This window comes from Oryzias melastigma, linkage group LG3, assembly GCF_002922805.2.
Source record: "Oryzias melastigma strain HK-1 linkage group LG3, ASM292280v2, whole genome shotgun sequence".
In the NCBI taxonomy this organism is placed as follows: domain Eukaryota; kingdom Metazoa; phylum Chordata; class Actinopteri; order Beloniformes; family Adrianichthyidae; genus Oryzias; species Oryzias melastigma.
Genome location: NC_050514.1, coordinates 33,818,039 through 33,823,734, shown reverse-complemented (window position 1 = coordinate 33,823,734; position 5,696 = coordinate 33,818,039). Strand labels below are relative to the sequence as shown.

General features: G+C 38.6%; 1 long non-coding RNA gene across 1 annotated transcript; it reads right to left on the bottom strand.

Annotated features, from left to right (window-relative positions):
* Window positions 1-2,081: 2,081 nt before the first annotated feature.
* Window positions 2,082-4,465, bottom strand: LOC118600004. Its single transcript, XR_004949571.1, has 3 exons — window positions 4,083-4,465; window positions 3,893-4,003; window positions 2,082-2,389 (listed from the first exon to the last, which is right to left on the bottom strand). It is a non-coding gene; the product is annotated as an uncharacterized LOC118600004 (long non-coding RNA).
* Between the last annotated feature and the right edge of the window lie 1,231 nt (window positions 4,466-5,696).

Below are 5,696 nucleotides of genomic sequence, written 5' to 3'. Positions count from 1 at the left end.
AGAGATTTTGGGAAAAAGTATTCAAATGTTGCCGACTGCATGGAGACACCCACTGAAAAAACAAACTTTTTGTTTCAATAATATATACTTAATTATTCCTCATAATATCTACATAATAACTCTAAACATTATAACTCTATAATTTGAAGATTTTGCAAATACATAAATTTTTCTAGCAAAGAACTTAAAATTTACCGTTATTTATGAGTAATCAAAAAGTACATTGAATATTGTTTTAATCACTTTGGGAGCATTCATCAATATGATGTACATTTTATTAGAGAATTTTGAGTTTAGTTTCTTTTTACTTAAGATTGGATCATATTCTTTCATGTGGATGTAAGTAAATTTTACTAGATTGTTGTTGGTAGTTTTTATGTTCGTAAATGCAGCAAAATTGAGTTAGTATTTGTTAGTGGAAATTGTTCGAAGGATTTTTCTAAGTTTTTTTCAGTGTAAATAAGCTCTTATTTTCTGTTTGCTCTGCTGTTGGACAGGAGAAGTTTTAAATAAAAATGAACACCTCTACCTTCAGACTTTACAAACCATTTCCTCAAAATCCAAACGACTTCTAAACTCACCATGTGGCGTCACAGAGAGGACGTCTGTCTTCCTCAATGGAGGAAACTCAACTTTTGAAGATGAAAAAAGGCTCTCCCTATTTGGGCCAAGACTCGTGTTTTTACGGGTGAGTCATATAAACATGGAACAGGATTTTTTAATCCTTAAATTTGAACAAAAAATTTTTAATATTTAAACTTCACTTTAAAAAAAGACACAAAATGATGTTGAAAACAGGAAAATCAAATGTTCATCTTTTGAAATTCAGGTGTTGGGGACATTTTAAGTATTTAATTAAATGTTCCTTAAATGGATGTCATTAGATAAACTAGATCATAATATGACATTATAGAAATAATTGACCTGAATTTGTTAAAGTTGATGAATAAATATTATTTAGCAATGTAAACTAACTCGATAGAATAACCCAAATGATGAGTAAATAATTCTGTAAACGACTGAAGAGTCACAGTAGAATGAACGGATGTTGAAGCTCTGGTGTTACAGGGTTACGGACCTGGGTCTGACCTTTGACCTCTGTGATGGAGCTTCTTTAAAGGCGCTGAGAGAAAGACGCTTTCGTAACCGTGGACGCCCTCCTGACCTCTTTTCCCCAACAGTTCTGGACACGTTTGACCGTTAGACGGCTGCAAACTTTGCTCCTGGTTTGATGGAATCACTTTACCTTCAATCTCTGGTTTGTTCTCCTCAGAATCCGTTTCTGAATTCTCATATTTACATCAACAGATTTTGTTGAAATAAACAAAAAAGTGTCAAATCAGAACTAAAAGTCTTTGCTTCTTCGCCATAATTCCAAGGTTTGGAAACAAAAAGCTCAAATAAAAAGTCAGGAAACTGAACATGTGTTTATATTTTTACATTTCTAAGCAGTAGGGTTTGAAGAGGAAGATTTTCGATCGGATTCCATTCGTTAAGGTGAAAAAGTAGAAGAGTTTGAGCCACAGCCTGTCCGTGCAAGGACTAGAGCATCATGGGATGAAGATGTAAATGAAGAAAGCGTTTGGCTTTTCCTTCTCAGAACATGTTTGTGAAGCTGATTTATAATCTGAGTGCAGACCACAGTCCCTCTGAAGCTTTCATTTCAGCATCTGCTTTGGATTTAACTGTTAAAGAAGGGCGGGGGGGGGGTAAATTATGCGAGGGAGAAATAATTAAGCAGATCGGTGTCAGCGGGAGAGCCTGTCCGTCGCGGCGCTGGGATTGGTCGTGTTTTTAGAGCGTTATTAATAAAACAAACTCTAATAGAAATATCATTGGATTTATTTCTCCATCAGGCTCAGCGTCGCAGAAATCTGCAAAGCGTGACTTTAATTAAAGATTGATGGGCTCATCCTGGAGTTCATTTGCAGAAACTCGGACAGAAACGTGGAGGGCGGAGCAGCGGCGGCGGCCAGCGTCCGGGTCTCACGCTTCAGTCAAACTTTTCAAAGGATGAAGCAGAAAGTTTCATTGACCTGAGTTCAGCACAATTCACAATAAAACAGCAAATACAAATGAAACAACTTTGCATTTTTATTTTGGTATAGTAATTATGTAGTCTCTTGGAGTTTGACAAGGCCTCTAATGAGTTCTCCCAGGACCGCCTTCATTTGTTTGTTTGTTATTTTTAAGCTTGATTAAGTCCCTTGTATTTAGCGAGCACAATCAAATCAAAGGGGAGGCAGAGGAACTGCTTTCCTCCAACTTCTTCAAGGAGCTGCAGACTTCTTTGAGCTCTGACGGCTCTGCCGACTTTCCTCAAACATGGACTCCAACTGTGGGGCTGAAATCCGAAATGCTGGCGTCTCTGCGGAAACCTGAATCCGACCTGACAGCGGAAAACAAAAGAAACAGCAAACTCCAGAAGACTTCTCCGGTTTAGTGTTTTACTCACATCTGTAGGTCCACTCTGCTGCAGAACTCTTCAGACTTTTGTCAATAAAGCTTTCATGATTCAAGAATTCCAACCTACATATTTCTCAGCAACTTAATGTAAAAAGTATTTCAAAAAGTAAATATGCAGTTAAAAAAAATCAACTTATCATTATTTGAGAAACTGAGTTTTTAGAGCCAATTCTTTTATCTGCATTTTACAATTTGATTGTATTTGTGTTTTAAAAAAATTTAATTTTCCTGCACCGCTGAGAAAATGTACACATTTAAAGTAAACTTTACATGAGTGCAGATTTTTAAAGAAATCCTAAGTGAATAAAGTACAGACAAAACAAAAGAAAAGCATTCAAGCAAAGTATCTTCTCTTTACAACAATATTACGATTCCCTCTGCTGTAGCTCTCTAGATTGATATTGATACTAGGGATGTCCCGATCCGATCATGTGATCCGAAATTGGGCCCGATCACGTGGTTGATTTTGATTGCTCGATCGAAATTGGACTTTTTTCTCCGTCAGAATCTGATATTTCATTTATTCTTATTATGATCAAAGCTTATTATTCCGGATAAATACTCAACTAGAAGTCTGCATGTCATGAACAGATTACAAAATGTTATTCCCAGAAAACGGCAGCAGCCCAAGAAGGAGGCTAACAAAACAATCCTGTCAAGCTAGCAAGATGATCACAGATTCAGACTTTCAGGATCAATAACTCTTTTAAAAACGCTTTAAACTGACAGCAAATGTCTCTATTGGTTTGTCCTAACACAAACAACAACCTCTAAAGGCATTTTGACAGAAAAAGACAAGAGTTTTTGTTTCTGTTTAATGTGAAGCTCCTCCTGACGGCTAAACAGCAGCTGCTAACTGCTACATGCTAGCTCCGTGATATAACTCCTTTGGACCCGAGCTGTCCTTTGATATGCCTGCTTGATTTATCTGACAGAGAAATAACAGTTAAGAAATTTAATTACTGTGGTAACAAAACTGAAAATGTGATGTCTTAAGAACATAAAAAAGGACATAATCTTAAAAAAAACGAATAAATGAAAACTAAATGATATGAGCTATTCATGAACACTCATCATCAAATTTATGCTAAAACAAAGTCATAATTTATTCTTAAGAATTTCAAGTGAGGACAGGAATCAAATTTGTTTAAATGTTCAAAAGCTCTAAAGATATTAAAGCTAAAGTCACTAAACTTTCTCACATGACTAATTATCACTTATATAACAAGAAAATAGTTATTTTTTCCTAGTTTATATTTACTCTATTTTCTACTTCACTGATCGGGACATCCCTAATTGATACGCTAAAAGTTTTAGATTTTCCATCATGGTTATTATCCACATCAGCTCTGCGGCCTGTCCTCTATTCTCATTTACTTCACCTTTCCTCTAGTTAGTACTATTTATTATATTTAGCTGTCTGTACTTCTGTGTGGTGCAGTGCGATTCACTAGTTCCTCGTCTCCACTATCCTCCGGAGGAGCGGGAGAGACTTCAGATTCCTGGTGGATCGTCTGTGCTCCTGTTCCGGTAGATTCTGAAAGAGAAAAGCGGCTCAGCGCTGGTGTTAAACGGTCAGGTGTTGAAGGGTTAACGCGCTGATGAGGCAGAGCTACCATGCATGAGCGAGGTGGGGGCTCAGTGTCTTGTCCATGGACACTTCAACACTTGGGGCGGAAGGAAAAGAGGAAACCAAACCCCAAACCTTCTGATAAGAACCTGCAAAAAGAAGAAACACCCATAATGCATAGTGTCATGTTGCAACTGCAGTTTTTTCCCCATTTGGGGTCCATTAAAACAAACATAAAAAAAATGTATTTTAATAAGTTTGTATAAATGTTGTAAACAGGAATATTCATTTTTCTGGTTCTTGTCAAAGTGTCTGTGAATGAAGACATTTCTGTCATCCCTCCATGAGATGGCAGACTGCCCTTTGCAGACTCTCTACCTAACCCCCCCCCACCTCACAGCTGCACACATCTGCATGGCAGGCGGCCCGCCTCCTCCGGCTGCAGACTACAGCGCACTACGGCGAGCAAACTACCAGGTGAAGGATTTTCAGCACTGCAGGTAAAAGGATGGAGAGGAGGAAGATGTATTAAATGATTACAATGACTGATGACATTACCTATTTCTGCAAAAAATGACTTCAATAGTGTAATGGTCAAATGGCGGCTGAGGATGACAGAATTATTAAAAAAGAAAGAATTGAGTAATTTGAGCACATTTATCAGTCTGCACATCGCAGCTTCACACCCGCTTAATATGTTCGGTAAATCTCACCCATCCCAACGAGGCCGTTTCTTCCCTTTTCATGCGACTTTATATTCTTATCCTATTAGGCCAAAGCTAGGAGCTCATTTCAGATCCAGAGCTGGGAGTGAGGAAATTGAAGATGCTGCACAATGCAACAGACCACAGTGGAATGAGAGGATTCAAGTTCATCTTTCCCCATTTTCCTGAGCTTTCTGTGGCGCTCACACCGGTCGTCTGTTAATCCTTTAACACACATTCACGAAGCCTCACCCACACAGGAAACCTAACAGAGGCTTCCTAAAATTACTTTTAAGACTACAACTAATTAAAACATTTATTTTCATGTGTTATATTATTGTTTTGGTTTGCAGAAATCTTTTTTAAACATTTTAAAAGTGTTGGTGGTGGTCTGCAGAAAGCATCCCACAGTCCTCTGTGCGGCTCTGACTACCGTCTGCAGAGCCTCCCACGGTGACAGGTGAGGATTGAGCTCCCCGACCCATCGCCTGAGCCTCCTCAAATAAATAAGAGTGCTGATGTGCCTTCCTGACCATGCAGGAAGTATTGGTGCACCAGCTGAGGTTGTTGGAGATTTGCTGGTCCAAATCTCTGAGAAGGAAACCAGTTAGTTCATCGACCTTAGTGTTTTTGTGATTTGATTGTTTAAAATGAACCGCTTTCAGTCCAATCTAATCTGATCCAATCCTGAGTGGACAATCACATGACTGTCTGTGTGATGTCATCACTGACCACCTGATGTCAATGGTGACATCATCAGGAGTTAGGTCACATGACTCATCAGTGCTTTGATGTCTGTGTGAGGTCATCAATGACAGCTGATGTCATTTGACATCACACACCTGTCACTGACCTGTCATTTGACATAACCGGAGAAGTTCTTGAACTTGGTGATATGTACCCCAGGATCTCATTAGCTCCTGACCTTCGAGAGAAGCGGATAAGTTACGGTAGCT